This window comes from Dendrobates tinctorius, unplaced genomic scaffold (assembly GCF_039654945.1).
Source record: "Dendrobates tinctorius isolate UK_male_01 unplaced genomic scaffold, ASM3965494v1 ptg000223l, whole genome shotgun sequence".
Classification (NCBI taxonomy): domain Eukaryota; kingdom Metazoa; phylum Chordata; class Amphibia; order Anura; family Dendrobatidae; genus Dendrobates; species Dendrobates tinctorius.
Window position 1 is genome coordinate 21,430,624 of NW_027361890.1, and position 24,091 is coordinate 21,454,714.

General features: G+C 44.6%; 1 protein-coding gene across 5 annotated transcripts in view; it reads left to right on the plus strand.

The window, feature by feature from the left end:
* CBFA2T2 (CBFA2/RUNX1 partner transcriptional co-repressor 2) overlaps positions 1-24,091 on the plus strand; it is a 48,740-nt gene that overhangs the window by 8,628 nt on the left and 16,021 nt on the right. The window contains exon 1 of one of the 5 annotated variants that reach the window (XM_073555390.1): positions 11,918-11,936. The exons of 2 other annotated variants lie outside the window; for them this stretch is intronic. The gene's annotated coding sequence lies outside the window, so the exon portion shown is untranslated. Of the gene's footprint in view, positions 1-11,917; positions 11,937-21,616; positions 21,895-24,091 lie in introns of those variants that run through there. 2 more of the 5 variants (XM_073555392.1, XM_073555389.1) reach the window with 2 other exon arrangements.

Consider the following 24,091-nt stretch of genomic DNA (forward strand, 5'->3'; position numbering starts at 1 on the left):
TTACCGTATTTTTCGGACTATAAGACGCACCAGACCATAAGACGCACCCCAATTTTCAGAAGGAAAATAGGGAAAAAAATAATGTGTCAAATGGGGGTCCGTCTTACAGTCCGAATCAGCTTACCTGGGAAGGAATCCGGCACAGGTGGAGGAGTAGTCACAGGGGTCATTCAGTGGTCCAGGCTCGTGCTGTGGCGGCTGTGCTGGGGCAGGTTGGTTGTGCTGGGGCAGCTGCGCTGGGGCAGGGGCAGCTGTGCTGGGCCTGGGGCAGGTGGGCTGTGCTGGGGCAGCTGTGCTGGGGCTGGGGCAGCTGTGCTGGGGCAGGAGGGCTCTGCGGGGTAAGGGTGGCGACGGGCTGTGCTCAGGTGTGCTCGTCCCCCGAGATCTCGGGACGAGATCTGAACCTGCATATGCGCCGTCCCCGGACTGGCGGCCATCTTCCCGGCGTCCTTGTTCCCGGAGGCCACCGCAACATGGCGACGGCCAGCAAGGGATGTGCGGGGGCCTCCGGGCTTCGAGGAAATGCCGGCGGAGCCGCCGCCCCTGCACCGGAGCACAGCCCCCCACCACCACCTTACCGCAGAGCCCCTCCTGCTGCCACCACCGCACCGCAGAGCCCCGGAGGTTAGTATATTGCGACCATAAGACGCACCCCCCGCTTTCCCCCAAATTTTTGGGGAAAAAAGTGCGTCTTATGGTCGGAAAAATACGGTACTTTTTTTGGTTTCCGCGTCATTGCATTAAAATGCAATAACGTGCAATCAAAAGAACGTATCTTCACAAAAGTGGTGTCATTAAAAATGTCAGCTTGGCGTGCAAAAAATAATCCCTCACCCAACCCGAGTTGGAGACGGGTATTGGAAAATGGCGCAATTTTTTTTTAATTTTTGTTTTAAGCAAACTTTGGAATTTTTTTTCACCACTTAGATAAAATAGAACCTAGACATGTTTGGTGTCTATGAACTCGTAATGACCTGGAGAATCATAATGGCAGGTCAGTTGTAGCATTTAGTGAACCTAGCAAAAAAGCCAAACAAGTGTGGTATTGCACTTTTTTTTGCAATTTCACTTCTCTTGGAATTTTTTTCCCGTTTTCGAGTACACGACATGCTAAAACCAATTATGACGTTCAAAAGTACAACTCGTACCACAAAAAATAAGTCAAAAGATAGGGTAGGGGAAAAGGAAAGTCAGCTCACCACAGCATGCTGGTCTGTTATAGTGGAAGTCCTCTGCATGGAGTCTCCCCAGTCCAGGGCGTCAGCAATCAGCAGAAAAAGAGAAGAGATGTGCTCCAGCGATAAAACAATCCACTGATGTATTCAATACAGTTTTTTATTTGCTTTTTAAAAACATGAAAAAACAATGTGGGTAACACAAGAGGCAGAAATATGACCAACGTGTTTCAGCAATTAAGCCTTAATCATAGCCACTTTGATGGAAAAATAAAAAGGTTATGGCTCTGGAAAGAAGGGGAGCAAAAAACGAAAACGCAAAACCCGAAAAAAGCTCAGGTCATGAAGGGGTTAAAGTCAAAAACACTTACAAAAGTGTCAAAAGCCACAGCAAAACTCTGCAAAAAAAATTTTCTCTCCAAAAATTGATATGCTTTTTTTTACTGGTTAGTATTTTACGTCCATATTTATAATCCAAAACCAGGAGTGGAGCAATCGGAGGAAAAGTATAATAGAAACACGTCACCACTTCTGTATTTATCACCCACTCCTGGTTTTGGCTTACAGATCCTGAGGTAAAATACTGACCAAATACTGAACAGTGTGCACATGGCTTAATAGAAACACGTCACCACTTCTGTATTTATCACCCACTCCTGGTTTTGGCTTACAAATACTGAGGTAAAATACTGACCAAATACTGAACAGTGTGCACATGGCCTAATAGAAACACGTCACCACTTCTGTATTTATCACCCACTCCTGGTTTTGGCTTACAGATCCTGAGGTAAAATACTGACCAAATACTGAACAGTGTGCACATGGCTTAATAGAAACACGTCACCACTTCTGTATTTATCACCCACTCCTGGTTTTGGCTTACAAATACTGAGGTAAAATACTGACCAAATACTGAACAGTGTGCACATGGCCTAATAGAAACACGTCACCACTTCTGTATTTATCACCCACTCCTGGTTTTGGCTTACAAATACTGAGGTACGGTAAAATACTGACCAAATACTGAATGTGTGCACATGGCCTAATAGAAACACGTCACCACTTCTGTATTTATCACCCACTCCTGGTTTTGGCTTACAAATACTGAGGTACGGTAAAATACTGACCAAATACTGAACGTGTGCACATGGCCTAATAGAAACACGTCACCACTTCTGTATTTATCACCCACTCCTGGTTTTGGCTTACAAATACTGAGGTAAAATACTGACCAAATACTGAACAGTGTGCACATGGCCTAATAGAAACACGTCACCACTTCTGTATTTATCACCCACTCCTGGTTTTGGCTTACAAATACTGAGGTACGGTAAAATACTGACCAAATACTGAACGTGTGCACATGGCCTAATAGAAACACGTCACCACTTCTGTATTTATCACCGACTCCTGGTTTTGGCTTACAGATCCTGAGGTAAAATACTGACCAAATACTGTGCACGTGGCCTAATATAAACACGTCACCTCTTATGTATTTATTACCCACTCCTGGTTTTGGCTTACAAATACTGAGGTAAAATACTGACCAAATACTGAACAGTGTGCACATGGCCTAATAGAAACATGTCACCACTTCTGTATTTATCACCCACTCCTGGTTTTGGCTTACAGATACTGAGGTAAAATACTGACCAAATACTGAACGTGTGCACATGGCTTAATAGAAACACGTCACCACTTCTGTATTTATCACCCACTCCTGGTTTTGGCTTACAGATACTGAGGTAAAATACTGACCAAATATTGTGCACGTGGCCTAATAGAAACATGTCACCACTTCTGTATTTATCACCCACTCCTGGTTTTGGCTTACAAATACTGAGGTAAAATACTGACCAAATACTGAACAGCGTGCACATGGCCTAATAGAAACACGTCACCACTTCTGTATTTATCACCCACTCCTGGTTTTGGCTTACAAATACTGAGGTACGGTAAAATACTGACCAAATACTGAATGTGTGCACATGGCCTAATAGAAACACGTCACCACTTCTGTATTTATCACCGACTCCTGGTTTTGGCTTACAGATACTGAGGTAAAATACTGACCAAATACTGTGCACGTGGCCTAATAGAAACATGTCACCACTTCTGTATTTATCACCCACTCCTGGTTTTGGCTTACAAATACTGAGGTAAAATACTGACCAAATACTGAACATTGTGCACGTGGCCTAATAGAAACACGTCACCACTTCTGTATTTATCACCGACTCCTGGTTTTGGCTTACAGATCCTGAGGTAAAATACTGACCAAATACTGTGCACGTGGCCTAATAGAAACACGTCACCTCTTCTGTATTTATTACCCACTCCTGGTTTTGGCTTACAAATACTGAGGTAAAATACTGACCAAATACTGAACATTGTGCACGTGGCCTAATAGAAACACGTCACCACTTCTGTATTTATCACCGACTCCTGGTTTTGGCTTACAGATACTGAGGTAAAATACTGACCAAATACTGTGCACGTGGCCTAATAGAAACATGTCACCACTTCTGTATTTATCACCCACTCCTGGTTTTGGCTTACAAATACTGAGGTAAAATACTGACCAAATACTGAACATTGTGCACGTGGCCTAATAGAAACACGTCACCACTTCTGTATTTATCACCGACTCCTGGTTTTGGCTTACAGATCCTGAGGTAAAATACTGACCAAATACTGTGCACGTGGCCTAATAGAAACACGTCACCTCTTCTGTATTTATTACCCACTCCTGGTTTTGGCTTACAAATACTGAGGTAAAATACTGACCAAATACTGAACAGTGTGCACATGGCCTAATAGAAACACGTCACCACTTCTGTATTTATCACCCACTCCTGGTTTTGGCTTACAAATACTGAGGTAAAATACTGACCAAATACTGAACAGTGTGCACATGGCCTAATAGAAACACGTCACCACTTCTGTATTTATCACCCACTCCTGGTTTTGGCTTACAGATACTGAGGTAAAATACTGACCAAATACTGAACAGTGTGCACATGGCCTAATAGAAACACGTCACCACTTCTGTATTTATCACCCACTCCTGGTTTTGGCTTACAAATACTGAGGTAAAATACTGACCAAATACTGAACGTGTGCACATGGCCTAATAGAAACACGTCACCACTTCTGTATTTATCACCCACTCCTGGTTTTGGCTTACAAATACTGAGGTACGGTAAAATACTGACCAAATACTGAATGTGTGCACATGGCCTAATAGAAACACGTCACCACTTCTGTATTTATCACCCACTCCTGGTTTTGGCTTACAAATACTGAGGTACGGTAAAATACTGACCAAATACTGAACGTGTGCACATGGCCTAATAGAAACACGTCACCACTTCTGTATTTATCACCCACTCCTGGTTTTGGCTTACAAATACTGAGGTAAAATACTGACCAAATACTGAACAGTGTGCACATGGCCTAATAGAAACACGTCACCACTTCTGTATTTATCACCCACTCCTGGTTTTGGCTTACAAATACTGAGGTACGGTAAAATACTGACCAAATACTGAACGTGTGCACATGGCCTAATAGAAACACGTCACCACTTCTGTATTTATCACCGACTCCTGGTTTTGGCTTACAGATCCTGAGGTAAAATACTGACCAAATACTGTGCACGTGGCCTAATATAAACACGTCACCTCTTATGTATTTATTACCCACTCCTGGTTTTGGCTTACAAATACGGAGGTAAAATACTGACCAAATACTGAACAGTGTGCACATGGCCTAATAGAAACATGTCACCACTTCTGTATTTATCACCCACTCCTGGTTTTGGCTTACAGATACTGAGGTAAAATACTGACCAAATACTGAACGTGTGCACATGGCTTAATAGAAACACGTCACCACTTCTGTATTTATCACCCACTCCTGGTTTTGGCTTACAGATACTGAGGTAAAATACTGACCAAATACTGTGCACGTGGCCTAATAGAAACATGTCACCACTTCTGTATTTATCACCCACTCCTGGTTTTGGCTTACAAATACTGAGGTAAAATACTGACCAAATACTGAACAGCGTGCACATGGCCTAATAGAAACACGTCACCACTTCTGTATTTATCACCCACTCCTGGTTTTGGCTTACAAATACTGAGGTACGGTAAAATACTGACCAAATACTGAATGTGTGCACATGGCCTAATAGAAACACGTCACCACTTCTGTATTTATCACCGACTCCTGGTTTTGGCTTACAGATACTGAGGTAAAATACTGACCAAATACTGTGCACGTGGCCTAATAGAAACATGTCACCACTTCTGTATTTATCACCCACTCCTGGTTTTGGCTTACAAATACTGAGGTAAAATACTGACCAAATACTGAACATTGTGCACGTGGCCTAATAGAAACACGTCACCACTTCTGTATTTATCACCGACTCCTGGTTTTGGCTTACAGATCCTGAGGTAAAATACTGACCAAATACTGTGCACGTGGCCTAATAGAAACACGTCACCTCTTCTGTATTTATTACCCACTCCTGGTTTTGGCTTACAAATACTGAGGTAAAATACTGACCAAATACTGAACAGTGTGCACATGGCCTAATAGAAACACGTCACCACTTCTGTATTTATCACCCACTCCTGGTTTTGGCTTACAAATACAGAGGTAAAATACTGACCAAATACTGAACAGTGTGCACATGGCCTAATAGAAACACGTCACCTCTTCTGTATTTATCACCCACTCCTGGTTTTGGCTTACAAATACTGAGGTAAAATACTGACCAAATACTGAACAGTGTGCACATGGCCTAATAGAAACACGTCACCACTTCTGTATTTATCACCCACTCCTGGTTTTGGCTTACAGATACTGAGGTAAAATACTGACCAAATACTGAACAGTGTGCACATGGCCTAATAGAAACACGTCACCACTTCTGTATTTATCACCCACTCCTGGTTTTGGCTTACAAATACTGAGGTAAAATACTGACCAAATACTGAACGTGTGCACATGGCCTAATAGAAACACGTCACCACTTCTGTATTTTTCACCAGCTCCTGGTTTTGCCTTACAGATACTGAGGTAAAATACTCACCAAATACTGAACGTGTGACTGTGGCCTAATACATATTAAAATACAAATAGAAAAAAAATGTGCCATGAGCATAATAGGCTCGTGTTCTCATTCAAGTAAATTTGAATCGTGACCAGATTTTGCTTCTGCTTTAGGCATAGATTCTGTACTAAAACTACGGTAAGTAAAAAAAATTGTGGGAGTGAACATACCCTTGAAGTGTTTGTTGCAGCCTTTTGACTTGATGTGTCAAGTTTGGAGCTGATTGCAAGAGGAATTTGCCTCAAAGTTGTGACATGTCAATTTTTTTTTTTTTTGCTACCGGGCATTTTTTTTACAAAACTTCTTCAGGAAAAAAAAATGCTGAAAAAAATTTCTCATATAAACAACAAAGTGGAATATGTATAGAATAACTCGTCCTATTCATTTTTAAGTGTATTTGACGCGGATCCATTCCATATACTGAGAATCCAGCCAAAACAGGAGGATTACATGCATATGGATGAGCACTGTTCCCAGTCTTGGCTATTATGGATGAGAACACTATTCCCGGGCATATGCATCTTTCTGTGCTTTTTCATGATGTGGATGTTTGTATAGGCATCATTAATATATGTACTAGGAGGAAACCATACATGCCGCCTGTGGGTGTGGGAGCAGCCAGGTGTGTAGGGCCACCTGGCAGTTGTGTGACTCGTATGGCACCTGGGACTTGCCTCAACGCTTCCCACCAGGTGTCCAGGTCTCCCGAGTTTACCTCAGGCCTGGACAGTGGGGGATGTGTATTAAGTATTTAACTACTTGTATGCTATCACACAAAATGATCTGGACCACAGTATTATCATGTGCATCTCGTGCTGAATCTTAGCCCTGCCCGCCATATGTTTTTTTTTTCTTTTCCCCTTGGAAATGGAACTTTTGAGGCAGATGCAGATTTTCCTGAATGGCCTCAGCCCTGTATTTATATGTTAACAGCCCACTCAGCTGGGTGACAAAACATTTCCTTCATGCATTGAGCAGCCTTTGTGCAGCTAATGACCCCTCCCAGAGGCCTTTGCAGAAAGCTGCCCATTAGCTGACTTACTGATGTGGTGGCGACACACAAAGAAACCTCCCTATGCCCTCAGCTCACTTCCAAGCAATTATGCTCATTCTAATCTCTGGCTTATTTACCACACAATTTCTACTCCAATGGGTGAAAATAGGAAAATACAGATTTCTATTTCCTGAAATTGCTTAACCTGCAGGAGCATGGGATTTTCACAGGAGGAAGCCGTCTTTATCTTTCACAGTTATTCAAGCTAGACCAATATGCATATACTTCACAATATACGTTCAGCAGAGTAGACGCTGCGGGGCAAGTGGCAGGGAACCGTCAGTCCCAGTACGCTGTCAGTTATTTGTAGATACCCCTGCAGCTATAAGGAGGGATTCCTATAAGTGAGTGTGTAAATGCATAAAATATAGGTATTTGTGGAGAAATGGTGTCCTCACTTATAAGAGTGGCAACCTTTGCACCCAAGGTTGACCATAGGATTTCTGTAGCAGTTTTGATTGCGAATTGTGGAAACCACTGGCTGCATTCACACACAGTGGACATGCTGCAGGGCTTTCTGCTGTTTGACCTGACAAACCAAGCTGCTAATTGTAATGGCCGTGTGGTTTTCAGGTCTAAGGTCACATGCACATGTTGAATATTTGAGGTTTTTTTACATGTGATGAAAGAACGTTATCCGAGCATGCTCATGTGCTAACTTGTGTGTCTTCGGCGTGCTCGAAAATTATGTTCGCGTTCCTGCAGCCGCAACACATGCAGGGGTAACCTAACAGCTGCGAGACATGCAACCAAGGGGACATATTTTCCGAGAACGCCGAAGACACTCAGTTAGCACCCGAGCTTGCTCGGATAAGGCTGGTTTCACATTAGCGCTTTTTAAGCGCACGCACGGCCGGGGGTAGCTCCGCCCCCGAGCTGGCTCTCTGCCCGGTGTGCCCGCCCCTTGCTTGTAGCGCCGCCTCCTAGCGCACAGCGGCGCCTGCGATCGGCGCACCCTATCTTTAGCATAGGGTGCGCAGATCGTGCGCAGGCCGTGCGCTAGTTGCGCTTTGACCTGCGCTGCGCACTTTTGACGGTGCGCCGAGCATGCCGAAATCCGAAAAGTTTGATTTTGGCGCGCACGGCGCACCGTCAAAAGTGCGCAGCGCAGGTCAAAGCGCAACTAGCGCACGGCCTGCGCACGATCTGCGCACCCTATGCTAAAGATAGGGTGCGCCGATCGCAGGCGCCGCTGTGCGCTAGGAGGCGGCGCTACAAGCAAGGGGCGGGCACGCCGGGCAGAGAGCCGGCTCGGGGGCGGAGCCACCCCCGGCCGTGCGTGCGCTTAAAAAGCGCTAATGTGAAACCAGCATAACACCTTATCCCAGCACGTTCTCTCATCAATATTTTTTACCTCAGTATTTGTAAGCCAAAACCAGGAGTGGGACAGTTGGGCCAGGGTCACACTTGTGAGTGCAATGCGAGAAAGTTGCACATCAATACTCCGGACCGGAGTGTGCGGCTGCATGTACTTCTATGCAGCTGAACGCTCTGGTCCAAACCCGCCGGTGGCAGTGCCGGGTATTTATGCAAGAGACTCACGCTGCACTCGCAAGTGTGACCCTGGCCTTAGAGGAAAAGTATAATAGACACACGTTACCACTTCTGCATTGACAAATACTGAGGTAAAAAACCTCACCAAATACTCAACGTGTGCATGTTGCCTCATCACAGCAACATAAAGTGATTGTGTAAAATGACTGCAGCAGCACAGGACTGTTGCTGGTAAAAGCCACAGTATGACTGCTCTATGTGAACGCAAACTAATGAGTGACGTATCCCTTTATTGAAGTTATTTCAGAAATATCTTCAGCATTGTGAGCGGTAACCGTTTTCCCATAATAACAAATAGGAGGTGGTTTATGGACTGTTTGCATTTGGGGTTCAAGTACAGATTGCTGTGTCCTGAGCTGCCACAAGTTTCAGGACGTGAACTCAACAGCAAATTATGGTACTTGCACCGTAGATGGCGGACATCTTAAACCGCCTAAGGCCTCATTAAGACGTGGATTTCCTCATACACATAAAACCTTTCTACGTTCCATCAGTGTTTGGTCAATCTTTACCATAAGGGTTTCTTCATTGACTTTCAACATATGAAAAAATAAGTAAAATGACAAAGCATCTTTAATGATCAGGCCGAAACGTTCCCTGCTATCCACCCCCACACGGTGTCTGCAGCCGAAGGAATTAAGGCACACACCGGTATCGGGGATAACACTTCAGCAGGAACAGGAATTATAACTTGGAGCAGATAAGGAACAGTCTCTCATGGGTAGTCCATGACAATTGCAGTTCACACTTAGATGCTGAGATATGATTGGGGTCTGGAGCTTTAAGAGCACTGGACAATGTCTTTTGGTATTTTACAGAGGGAGGTAGACGCAGCAATTAGAGGTTACAGACCTGTACTTAACAATAATAATAATGATGATAATCTTTATTTTTATATAGCGCTAACATATTCCGCAGCGCTTTACAGTTTGCACACATTATCATCACTGTCCCCGATGGGGCTCACAATCTAAATTAGTTCCACAGTGTGTCACGGCACGTGCACAAGTACTTATAGGTGAATGTAGAAACTGTGGTGAATCCAGTCAGAAATACTTTACATTTGGTGAATCCTGTCAGCAATACTTTAGATGTGGTGAATCCTGTCAGAAATAGAATGATGTCTGTACAGGTTAGAGGGAACGCAGGCTTTTACGCCTGCAGGAGATCTTGATGTAAAAACCTCCTCCACGTGTGTTCTGCTCTCCCTGAAGGCATGCCTCAGACTAAAGAACATTCTAGACTTGCCTGGAAAACAGCTCCTCCTATTGGCCATGTGACTAGGAGCTAGCCAATAGGAGACCAAATTCACATTTCAGATCATTACAAAACAATAATTCAGTCATTGTACACTTTCACCATTAGATCGCAACAGAACACAGCAAACGAGAAATGCATTGCATCTAAAATGAAGGTGACTAGAAATGGAGAATTACAGCTCACTAATAATGTAGAGAGCCAGTTAGAGAGTGAGCAGTAGTGTACAGAAGCTACTCACAATTCAGTATTACTTAAAGGGACAGACACACTCTGGAATGGGTCACTACACTTCTATCCATTGGTAATCACGGACACAGCACTGATTGTACACTGATGTCATCCATGTGCTGTCCATTAATTTTACCAATCCTTAGACTTGTATGGATAATTTTAATCTGTGATGCTGAAACCACCCCACCCCCACCCTTCAGACATGTCACTCCTTTACTTTCTTTTGTAGATACCTGGTCTGTAAAAGAACACAATGATATGAGCAGCCCTATAGACTACATTGAGTATGCTTTCTCTACGTGAAACCAGGCCTGAGGAGTCGGTAAGCCAAACCTCCGACTCCTCTATTTCCATGACACCAACTCCAACTCCACCAAAATGGGCTCCGACACCACAGCCCTGGTGAAAACCATAAATGGAACACAAATGTAAAAATACATGTTTGAATAAGTGCTAAAGGAAAGATTCACACTTATTCTGTATTTTGGAGCCACTCCTAATTTTGGCTTACAAATACTGACTGAAAATACTGATGTGAAGAAGGCCTGGAGCATATTTATATGTAAGGGCAGTGTCGGACTGGGGAGCGAAGGGCCTACCAGTAACTAACTCCATTGTCCCACTTTTCAGCTACATGAAAATTTGACAATATCCTCAATCACAAATTTATATAACAATGAACTGTGTAGAGTGGTAAATGAATAAGATGCTTCCTTTGTCTGTACATAGTGATTCAAGTATATAATGCCAAATACTGCTCATATAATAGGGTGAAACACAGAAAAACACAGTAAAACAAACGTATAAAAATACTCTGCTGTAAAAAAGTAACAGTAAACAGCAAGTGCTAGTGAAAAGATAACAAAACAGGGTATTTAGTTGATACGTTTCTTGCTAAAAAATGTATACAAAGCCGCTCTACCAAACGTCAAGGTAACCCCATCAGAGCAGTCCCTAACTGATGTATTTAAAAACCTGATCATGTGTATAGTACCTGTATGAGAAACTGGGTTGAGCTGAAAAAGTAAATGATGTGTATGCAAAATGTAAATGCATATAAACACATGACCTTAACACAGAGAAAACCAAAAACAAATATCCTGAAATAGAAAAGTTAAAAATAAATTGCAAAAATTGCATGAAGATAGTAGTAATAATAATAATTTTGATCAAAATAATGTACAAGCCATCCCGCCACGTCACGGCAACCCTTGTGGGACAGTCCTAACTCTTGTATTTCAAACCTTTACACTTGTCAAGTGACGTAAATGTGAACAAGGACAGAGGGACTGACCACTAGTAAGAGCATAGGCCAGACAGGATAGTACCTATCCTGCTCATATAGGTACTATACATATGATCAGGTTTTTAAATACATCAGTTAGGGACTGCTCTGATGGTGTTACCTTGATGTTTGGTAGAGCGACTTGTTCACTGTGTGCATGGCCCATGTGTTTGTATTCATATAAAAGGGTGGTGGACCACACCTGCTCAGGGGCCCACCAGAGGATTCTCCTGCGGGCCAGTCCAAGCCTGTGTAAGGGTCATGCTGTTTCTTGCTGCATGTCTACGCATTGCACAACAAAAAAGCAGTTTGGTTTTCATGAGCTCCATCGATGATTGCAGTGTAGCCACAAGCACCGCATTACTGCCTGTGTGTGAATATGTACTACAGCATCGCTGTAGCTAGTACTTGTAATTCTCTGTATTAAATATTTATCAGTTCACACCTGACGTAATGCTTCTGGCCAGAATTTGGACTTTTTTCTGATTTGAAATGACATTTGTTTTGTGTTTAAAGTTTCTAAACAAGTAAGTCCTGCTGACCCCATATACAGTACACACGTGGTATGGTCCACCTCTGCTCCTGGGGCTATGTAGTAATGACATGCTGTGTAATGGAGGTGGGCGGCTAACTTCCTTGTGAAATGAATAGCTGGGAGCAGCTCACTCCATCAGACATCCTGGAGCCGCAGGCTGGCCCTCTGGAATGCAAGCAAAACCTCACTCTGCTTCGCTCTGAGGGGGGAACAATTAATGGTTGTAGGATCTGTGGTCATGAGAACCTTTTAACAGGATATCACAGAAATCAAATGCTGGATATGTTAATTACATCTGTGCTTCATCTCTAGTGAAATGACAGATGACGAAATAATTGCAAAATACCAATATTTGCGTGTTTAAGAGTAAAGTGCCAATAAAATCTGCATTGTAGTGGTTCTTGCTAATATGGCAGGGTTCACATGTTGAAGCACCAATAAATCGTCCGGAATATAAATTTCTTTGGTTTGAAATCTGCTTACAGCCAAGGCTGCTTTCACATTGTGTTCTGTGTCCCTATCGGGTCATACGTCCAAAATCCCCTGCAAAACGAGGTCCAGACGCATGTGCCAATGGGGCCAATAGACTGTATGTAATGGTGACGGTAGGGCGAACATGAGCTCTGCTGTGCACTCTTTTTCAGGAGTGTACACCTACACGAGGCACATGCCCAGACGCAGTCTACTAATGTCTGAGTGTCCGACTCTTATAGACGTGAACTCCCAAAGATGCTGCACGGCGGAGCATATGTTCGCTCTGCCATCACAATTAGTCTATGGCCCTGTCAGCGTATGCATCAGGATCCCATTTTTACAGTGGATTTCAGATGTATGCCCCGACGGTGACATAGAACGCAATGTGAAAGCTCCCTAAGGATTATGTGCCTACGACTTTTGTATTGAATCAGTAATTTTCATGCCGGTTGGCGCAGACCAAAAACGTGAATTGTCATTTCCATTGAACATCCTGTTGAAGTTCATCCCCCCCCAGCCACGAAGCAGCAGCAACCGTTATTGAGCTTTCACAGGAGTCGTGCCTTCACAACTCGCTCAAGTGAGCACAATACCTGGATCTATTCTATCTTTTTTATAAAAGTATCCCCCTTGTGGTCTGCTACGCTGCTTCCCTACACTGTTTATCTAATGTAAAAAAATTGTGTCTACATGGTGAATTAGGAATGTGTGAGGGGGAAGGGAGGTCAGTGTGTGTTTATTGGCTCTCCTTCATGGACATGGAATACATCCATGGGGATTTCTCTATATATCCAGAGAGAAGTATTCTCTCATATTTAAACATTGTTTAAATATTCCCAGTAGAGTCCGACTGTGAGAAATAATAAGTCGTGGTTACTGAATGACACAACCAGGACCACCAGCTACTTTCCCGAAACTTCAGGAGAAATTGTGTCCACCATCATTCCTTTAGCTGCATGTTATGTTGAATAGACTGAGGCTCTGCTCATGACTTTTTTTGCTATGCAGTAAAATGGATATATGCTTATGTAAGCTGTTATTTTACAGACTCTCCAAACTAAATGTAAGGCTCCCCCTATTCCTTATATAACCTTCCTCCTACGATAGTAACGACTTGTCTTAGGTTAGGTTCAGACGACTGCATTGAAAATTGGGCTAGTTGATACTACAAAATTCATGGCTGGTTCCATGTACCTGTCTCTATTGCAGATGGGTGCAGGAGCTGCCTTTACATTGTACGCAATATTCTGGTCCATATTCAGGCCACAGTGATTATTTTTCAGTCTAACAAACTGCATGGAAAATTGGCCTTGTACACTGTCACACTGACTATAATAGGTCAGTGTGTGGTCTATGGGGTACATGAGTTGATCATATGGCTTATTCAGATAAGTGTAAAGGCCCCGTTACACGTATCAGTGTCCCAGCGATCCCACCAACGATCTGACGTGGATGGGATCACTGGGACATAGTTAGCTGATCGCTGGTGAGTGTCACATAGACAGCCCCTCCAGCGATCAGGACCAGCGAGCAAGCTGGTTTCCAATGTAAACATCGGGTATCTAAGAGCTGCGCGGCTCTTAGTTACCTGCTGATCACCTGCTGATCAGTGTCGCTGATCACTGGTCTCTCGCTGCCATACGCAGCGATGCGTGCTGGCCAGCGGGAGACCAACGATCAAAAAACGGCCCAGGACGATAGAACGCGATCAGCGATAAACGGCAGGGGGGCCGGTCACTGATCCATGTCACACACACTGATATCGCTGGTGAGATCGCTGTGGCATCACAAAATCAGCGATCTCGCTGGCGATATCGCTGTGTGTGACGGGGCCTTAAGACAGATGCCCACCTGTCGACAACAGTGAACTACATACACACTAAACCAGGGGTGGGGAATCTTTTTTCTGCCCAGGGACATTTGGATATTTATACCATCCTTCGGGGGCCGTACAATCTCAGCCCACAAAGTACATCCTGACTCTGGCACTGGTTTCATGACTTAATCTTTCATTGCATGCCCTTCAATGTTCAGTAGTGAACACTGCGTGTGTGTGCTAACAGAGCAAGAAGAAATTAATGAGCTTGTGGCAATCATAATACAGCTCCCTGCCCAAGAATTCTGTCCCTGAGAATCTGATCGGGGGCCTGATAAAAGGTCTTCGAGGGCCGTAAATGGCCCTGGGGCCTGAGGTTCCCCATCCCTGCACTAAACAGTTGACGATGCAGTCAAAATCAGTGGATTCTGCCAACATACAAGTATACCAAATGTATATGGACACCTTAGATTGGAAAATACACGATCAGGTTTTTTTTTCTTTCTTACAGTAGGAGTTAAGGTATGATACATCTGTATGGCATACGTTGGTGCATAGAGCCTTACGCTTTCTTTAAAGCGTTCCTCCACTTTTACAAGAAAATGATGGTATCGCACTATAATTGTATTTCTAACTTATTCTACAAGCATTTTTTGATGGTTATCCTTCACATAAACTGTCTAAAGTCAATGCTGTGAACTCCACTAAACCCAGAGATGGGCGAACCTGAACAGAAATGTTCGACGTTCATACCGGACAGGCAGTGTTTGGGCCTGAACGCCGAACACTAACTTTCTGCAGAAGTCCGGTACAGTGTTCAGGATAAGTCCATGGTGGCAGAGAAAGAGAATTTTGTTTTACTTAACAGTTAGAGTAGCCATTATTTTCAATGGGGTTTGGGTTCTGGTGGGAGTTCGGTTACTGTTCTGGTACCAGAACCCGAACTTCCACCGGTCCACCCATTCCTACTTGTAATGTCTTGCTCATCACTGTTGACTATCGTCTCTATTGAAGGAGCGAGTGCTGTGAAATCCTATGGGGCTCGCTGCCTCACTGAAGATGGTAGCAGAGTGATTTAGAAAAGTGATTATAGTGCAGGACTTTGCATTACTATCATTTTCTTTTGAAAGTGAAGTAAGCTTTAAAGTTATTAAAAAAATGTTACACCTTATCCATGGAATAGACAATATCTTGTTGATTTTTATCGGTCCAACATCTGGGATCTCCATTATATGAGTTCAACATCTGGGACCTCCAGTAATTACTGTATAGTCCAATCTTGAATGGAGCAGGACATGTAGTCCATTAAACTGATGCTGATAATTGATCTATCTAAACCTAAAGATGGCATGGAGAAATTCCTGCCCGTGTTGGCATTTTTTTTTTCTCTGCCTTACCTCTATGGGGGCAAAATGACTGTCCTCTAACTGTAGTGGTAGTTGGATGATTGGACATGACGTTTACCAAGAGAGGAGCTTGTTTAGAGCCCCTCCTTCATACAATAATCATGGCTGTATTGGGGCCTTCACTTATCATTTGATTTTTATTTCTAACGTTGGTGGAGCCTTAAAGGGAATCTGTCACCCGCCATCAGGGGCTTATATACATATATATATATATATATATATATATATATATATATATATATATATATTGGAATTCTCGCTTAGTGTGTAACAAACTCTCCTTCATCCATGACTTCTTCCTTTCGTTGGTCTGCTCCTATCACCAAATTGTACCTTTCAGGTTATCCCTCAACTACCCTCACTAGTCTTCCCTTCTTTTGAGGCCCATGCCATCAGACTTTACACCCCCTTCTCCATGCGAGTGGCGGTGGTGTATCGTCCTCCCGGCCCCTCCCATCAGTTCCTGGATCATTTTGCCACTTGTCTTCCACATTTTCTCTCCTGTGACATCCCTACCCTCATCATGGGAGATTTCAACATCCCCATTGCTCTTCCCCTCTCACCATCTGCTACTCACCTTTTATCTCTAACCTCCTCATTTGGCCTTTCACAGCTTACTAATTCTCCAATGCATGAAGACGGAAACTCCCTCGACTTGGTCTTCTCTCGGCTTTGTGCAGTGGATGATTTTGCAAACTCCCCTCTCCCGCTCTCTGACCACAATCTTCTTTCATTCTCTATCAAGAACTGCCAGGCTGCTCAGGTCACCCCCACTGTCCAGACTTATAGAAACATACAGGCCATTAACACCCAGAAACTTATGAAGAACTTGCAGTCTTCATTGGCCCCTATCTCCTCCCTCTCATATCCTGATTCTGCATTGAAGCATTACAGTGAAACACTTCAAAGTGCCCTGAATGAATTTGCACCCCCTATAAACAGAACACCACAACGCAGACGGCGACAACCCTGGCACACGGTGCAAACACGTTTCCTGCAGCGGTGCTTCAGGTGTGCCGAACGTCTGTGGAGAAAATCCAATCTACACGAAGATTTCATCCATTTTAAGTTTATGCTTATGGGTCGCCCTCGCACGCCCAGGGCAGCGGGGTACTCGGTACCGGGCCGGTGACAAGGCGGGAATGTGTCACAGCAGCGGTGACCCGGTCCGTGGCCCTGGGCGCCCAATATCAATGGCGGTGATGTTAATGGTGTTAAAGTTTATATGAATAGTTCGTGACGCCACCCGTGGTGTTTGACAAATAAGATGGTAAGCCAACGCTGCATACAGATCCGCTGGGACTGATGGTGTGGTGTAGCAGAGATGGTATAGCTCCCCACAGGTGGAGCTGTAGTCCCAGGGCAGTGTAGGTGCAATGGATGAGGAGAGGCGCAGAATGTATGGAGGCTGGTACCCAGGTGTAGTGGTGCTGGAATAACTGGAGGACACCAGAGTATGCGATTCCAAAGCTTTACTCACTGTTTGCAGTTCAGTTCACACAACTGCCTGCCTCTGTACTGTGTTCTCCAGGTCAGGGCTCCAGCCAACCTCCAGGCAGGATAGGATTCTCCCTTCCACACTCCGCCAACATGTACCTTACTGAACGACTCCTCCAATGCGCCTTTAGGTGCGAAGCACTCCAGTACTTAGTTACCCTGGAATGCCTCTCTCTAGGTGTTCCTAGTCTTGTATGACAGAGAGCTGTAGCCTGCTTCGGGGACTCCTCACTGCGTCCCGGCTCTCTATTCAGTTGCTGTTGTGTCCCAAGTCTATGATGGGAGCAAGGCGTTAGCGGCTCACTACTCCTCCGGTGTCTGTTGCCGGACATAAAGATCCAATCAACCTCGGGGACCGGGCCCTGGCAATTGCACTCTCTGGACTGGAAGGGTTCTCTATCTTTCTTCAACCAGCTTCCCACCGTCCTTCTATTCTTCTTCGTTCCGTTCTGTTCTCTCTCTTATGGAATCTGTAGTCTTCAGTCTACGTCTCTTTCTCCTTCTCTTCCTTCTCTAGGGAGCTCGTTCCACTAAGACCAGTCCTCAGCCTCTCCTGACTGACTGCCTTCCTCCGCCTTGAGCTCCTCTCAGGCTGACCTGCTGTCAGCCTGCTCTCTCTCTGGGACTCACCCCAGACTGACCTTCTGTCAGACTGACCTGAAATCCTACACCTTCCCTCTCTTTTATATCTAACTCCACCCGCCTCCCCAGCACCTCTCGTGTTACGAAGCCAGGGACCACAAAAGGCACCCTATGACCTTTCCAGCATAAAGCATGGATGGGTCCCTGCTGAACTATCCTGTGTGTGGGGTGCAGATGTTGGAATGTGGAAGGAGTTCCCACCCTACCTGGATGGTGGGGCACTACACCTTAGGAGAAGGTGCAGTACCTCTGTGGCGACTGAAGCCTCAGGGGCGCCACACTTAGAACATACAACACTGCCCTTCACCTCTCCAAACAAGCCTATTTCAACACCCTCATCACCTCACTGTCCAATAACCCGAAACATCTCTTTGACACTTTTCATTCTCTACTCAATCCAAGAGTACAGGCCCCAACCACGGAGCTCCGAGCTGACGATCTGGCCAATTACTTCAAAGAAAAAATTGACCAGATTCGACAGGAAATTATCTCCCAATCACCTCATACCATGCACTGTCCTCCCTCCCCCACTGCATCTAGCTCACTCTCTGATTTTGAACCAGTCACAGAAGAAGAAGTAAGCAGGCTCCTTGCATCTTCTCGCCCAACCACTTGCACCAGTGACCCATTTCTGTCACATCTCCTCCAGTCCCTTTCCCCTGCTGTCACCCCTCACCTAACTAAAATATTTAACCTCTCTCTCTCTTCTGGTATTTTTCCCTCCTCATTTAAGAATGCCATTATACATCCACTACTTAAAAAACCATCCCTCGACCAAAACTGTGCTGGTAACTATTGACCTGTCTCTAATCTTCCCTTCATCTCTAAACTCCTGGAACGCCTGGTCCACTCCCGTCTTATCCGCTATCTCTTTGATAACTCTGTTCTCGACCCTCTCCAATCCGGTTTCCGCTCTTTACACTCCACTGAAACTGCCCTCACTAAAGTCTCTAATGATCTACTAACAGCTAAATCAAATGGTCATTACTCCATGCTACTTCTCTTGGATCTCTCTGCAGCATTCGACACTGTGGATCATCAGCTCCTCCTCACTATGCTCCGTTCCATTGGCCTCAAGGACACCATTCTCTCATGGTTCTCCTATCTCTCCGACCGCTCTTTTACTGTATCTTCTGCCGGTTCTTCCTCCTCTCACCTTCCCCTTACTGTTGGGGTTCCTCAAGGATCGGTTCTAGGCCCCCTCCTCTTCTCCTTGTACACTGCCCCTATTGGTCAAACAATCAGTAGATTTGGTTTCCAGTACCATCTCTATGCTGATGACACCCAATTATACGCTTCTTCTCCTGACATCTCGCCAGCCTTTCTAGAAAACACTGGCGATTGTCTAAACGCTGTGTCTAATACCATGTCCTCACTATATCTGAAACTGAACCTGTCAAAGACTGAACTCCTGGTGTTTCCTCCCTCTACTAATGTACCTATACCCGACATTGCCATTTCTGTGTGTGGTTCCACTATTACTCCCCAGCAACAGGCCCGCTGTCTTGGGGTCATACTGTCATACTCGGAATGACATACTGACTGTCATTCCGAGCTTTCCTTTGCCCCCCACATTCGATCACTGGCTCACTCTTGTCATCTGCACCTCAAAAGCATTTCTAGAATTCGACCTTTTCTTACTTTTGACTCTGCAAAAACTCTTACTGTTTCTTTTATTCATTCTCGTCTCGACTATTGTAACTCTCTTCTAATCGGTCTCCCTCTTACCAAACTCTCCCCTCTCCAATCTGTCTTGAATGCTGCAGCCAGGATCATATTCCTCACCAATCGTTACACCGATGCCTCTACCTTGTGCCAGTCATTACACTGGCTACCCATCCACTCCAGAATTCAGTATAAACTTATTACCCTCACCCACAAAGCCCTCCATAGCTCAGCACCACTTTACATCTCCTTCCTTGTTTCAGTATACCACCCTACCCGCGCCATCCGTTCTGCTGATGACCTGAGGTTAGCATCCTCAATAGTCAGAACCTCCCACTCCCATCTCCAAGACTTTACACGTGCCGCGCCAATTCTTTGGAATGCACTTCCCAGGTCAATACGATTAGTCCCCAATCCCCTCAATTTTAAGCGTGCCCTGAAAACGCATTTATTCAGACTGGCCTATCGCCTCAACACATTAACCTAATCTATCCCTGTGTGGCACAGCCAAAAGCTTTACCATAACCAGATTCCCCGCATCATGTTCCCACATGCTTTATGCATCCATTAGCCCTCTGTGTTTGTACTGTTACACACTTAACATTATGGCTGGTCCATACAATCAGGGCAACTGTTACCACCCACCTTTCGTGTCTACCTCTTTCCTCATAGACTGTAAGCTTGCGAGCAGGGCCCTCATTCCTCTTGGTATCTGTTATGATCTATGTGATTATTGTTATGCTGTAATGTCTATTGTCTGTACAAATCCCCTCTGAAATGTAAAGTGCTGCGGAATATGTCGGCGCTATAGAAATAAAATTTATTATTATTATATACAGCATTCTGTAATGCTGTAGATAAGCCCCCCGATGTAACCTGAAAGATAAGAAAAATGAGTTAGATTATACTCACCCGGGGGGTCCGGTCCAATGGGTGTCGCGGTCCGGTCCGGCGCCTCCAATTTTCTAAAGATGACATCCTCCTCCTTGCTTCAAGCTGTGCTCCTGCACAGGCGTACTTTCTCTGTCCTGTTGAGGGCAGAGTAAGGCTGTGTGCACACGATGCAGATTTGCAGCTGATCCGCAGCGGATTTTACCGCACAGAAACGTTGCATATCCGCATTGTGATGTACAGTAGCCTTAAAAGCAATGAAAAAAAAAACCGCTGTGCAGACGCTGCAGATTTTTCCGCGCGGTTTTCCTGCGGTACAAAGTCCGCAGCATGTCACTTGTTTTGTGCGGTTTTCCATCTCCCCTGTCACCAAATCCGCAGGGGGAAGTCCGGAGTGGAAAACCGCACAAAAACCGCAAGGAAACCGCAGGAAAAATGGAAGAAATCCGCAGGAAAAATCCGCAGGGCTCAAAACTCCGTCTGCACTCAGCCTAAAGCACTGCAGTGCGTAGGCGACGGACCTCTCTGACCTTTCCCGGCGCCTGCGCACTGCAGTACTTTACTCTGCCCTCAGGGCAGAGCAGTACCAAGTTGGCAATTTATTTGTAAATATTCAAGAGGAGTAACAGGAACAGCATAAAACAGAGTTATGAGAAAAGATGCTCCGAAATTATTACATGTGAACTTGAAGTATTTTTTTTAGCGGAACTGACATGTCAGGGAGGGTTAACCGGTCCCCTTTATTTTTTTTATTTTTTCTCCCTTCCTCTGCAATGTATTGCAATGTATTATGAGTTTAGTGACCAGAAAATTGTTTGTACCGTGTTATCCAGTAGATAGAAAACATTACAATTCCAGTTCTGTGGTCTACTCTGTACCACTTCGGTGCACAATGCTCTTGGCCAGGAAATGTCCCCTCTGGTGTACCCAGCCATGAACAAGCCCTGCGTATATTAAGGACTTCCAGTCCCATTGGCTCTGAGCCAGCGGTAGGTGTATATCTAGTGACATAGAAATGCAGAAAGCCCTAGTAACAGCTAGAGAGTGAGAGCGCCAGGCAGATATAGACAGGAGGGGGTGTCTCTCTCTCCCTGGCAGAAGGGGGGGGATAACTCAGTTTGACAACACATCTGCAGTCCATCTGCGCCAGAACAGTCCTTCTTCTCCCAACACACTGAGGAATCGCAGATGTGTTAAACACAGGCAGGGGTGGAGGGGTATCCCCACTCAACTCAACCCAAGAAAATATCCTATTAAAAATTCCACGCCCGCAGATCCCAGACGGTAAGTCGCTTGCATTTCAGCGCACTCCCCTCTGCTACCTCCCTATGTCCTTGAATATGGATCAATAATTTTATCCTTACTGCAGATATTCTTAAGACGCTGCCAAAAGGGTTAACGGCGAGCCTTAAGACATCCATGATAATAAAAAGCGTTGCGTATTTAAGAGCACGTCTTGTTAACAGCTTTGGTTATCATGGAGAAATCCGGCATATTAAGCAGAGATTTCAGTAATTGGTTTTCTGTTTGCTCAGATCCATGATAATCCGTGCTGCCCTGCTCTTGGCTGGATACATAATAGGGTGCCCTTTCTGGGTTTATGGTCCTTTTATAGATATGTTCTTGTTAGTAGTATATATGTGTATGTTGTATATGGCTTATTTCATATGTTATGTATCATTACAGTGACGACTGTTAATTGTCACACAACCGCAACCGAAATCTGAAGATGTTCATCAGGGTCCACACTGGAGGGTTGGTGGTCACCATGGATTTTCTTTCCCTGACTAAGCAGTCTTAAAAAATAAATAAATGAAAAATATAGCAATCGCAATCTTATAGGGCAGAGTCAGGTGAATAAAATGATCTGGGACCACCGACTGTTTAAGTGTGAAGACAACCTCCAAAATTTCAGCTTGTGGAGAATGTTGCCATTTTGTTTGGGATTCCACTTTTATATAAAATAAGAGATTTTGGCTGACGAGTAAGGTCAGTAGCGGTCTGCATTGCTGCACACCTAGTAAAGGTTCAGGTGGGGGTCTTTGAAAAATTTTCCAGCTTGAATATTTTTTTTTAACATTGCAGTGATGTTACTATTATATCATGTACTGTACACACAAGGGTGCACCGCCTGCTGTCTGCAGCTGGCTCCCAGGGTCATTCTGTGTGGCCCCCAATAATATATACATTTTTGTGACTCCTTTCTCTTTAATTCTCCAGTGTGTAAAGCCCACCATACATATGAGGGGCCCAAATAGTGCTTGGTTCTATCGTTTGGCCGGTAATCATCTGAGCTGTTTCTGCCATACGCAGGAGTGCTCGCTCTGCCGAGTGCGCCTGTGTTTTTTGAGTTTTCTTGTGGGAGGGTACGATGGAGCCCAAAAAAGTTGTGCACCCCTGCTGTACAATGTAAAGCGTAGTAAATGTCCCCTTCCGCCACCTCATGGCCGTTACACATACATTAGTAGGATGTGTCCCACAGTTCTTTAGTAAGTAGCACATCTCTGATCATCACTTCCTAACACTGGTATTGCATCAAAGATCCACCAGGGAAGGAGGTTTTTTTACATGAAACTGAACTGCATAGATGATTTAGTGTTCCAGAAATAGACAACCCCTTTTTAAGGAAAAAAAGCCAACCTGTTGCCTGTATGGACCACCTGAGCCCCCCATCCCTACAGGGCAAAATACGTTGCATTTTGTATGGTGCAGTGACAGATGTATATCGGGCTCCCAGCACGTGTCCCTACCCCCCACCTGCAACTGACACCAGGTGCAGCCACAATCCCCCAGTCACTACCATTCATCTGTTTCCATTGTTTCAGATGGAGATTAGCATGGCTGCAGGTGACTGTCATAGTATCAGCTGTTGGCCTTGACTCCTGTGTACGACAGACATATGGGGGAGGGGAGGCACGCTTATGTGTCAATTAGGCCTTCCCCAGGAAATAGTGCAATTAATGCATGCTTCCAGTCTCCACAATGGATGCCAAAGAGACATAATAGGCCAGTAATCAAAAACACAAAGGTCATCTATTGGCTGTCGCCAAGCGATTATTTCTTATCAGCCAGTCCAGAAAACATGGAGATGATAAATTGATGTTTATTTCTTATCTTCAGGTCTGAGATATTCCAAAATGACTATTCCTGACTGAATTAGCCACTTTTCTTTACATCAAACCATTCTTTATAGTAAGGAATCACTTGACTGGCAATCTCCTAACTCTTATCCGAATTTCTCCTCCGTGGACGATATTCCTAATTAGTCGCCAAGCTCTCTAATTTTACCAATCTTTTCTGATTTTAACACTCCGCTGTCTTCGGTTTGGCGTTTTAGAGGTTAATATCAGAGGAAAACCTCAGCCTGCAGAAACGGGAAACAGATGGAAAGTGGTTTTACCACTGCGCTCAGGGAAAAACACCAGAGAGGATTCTGGGAAAGTCGGAGCTAGAGAATTTTATTTCATGTCTTTTAATTCGG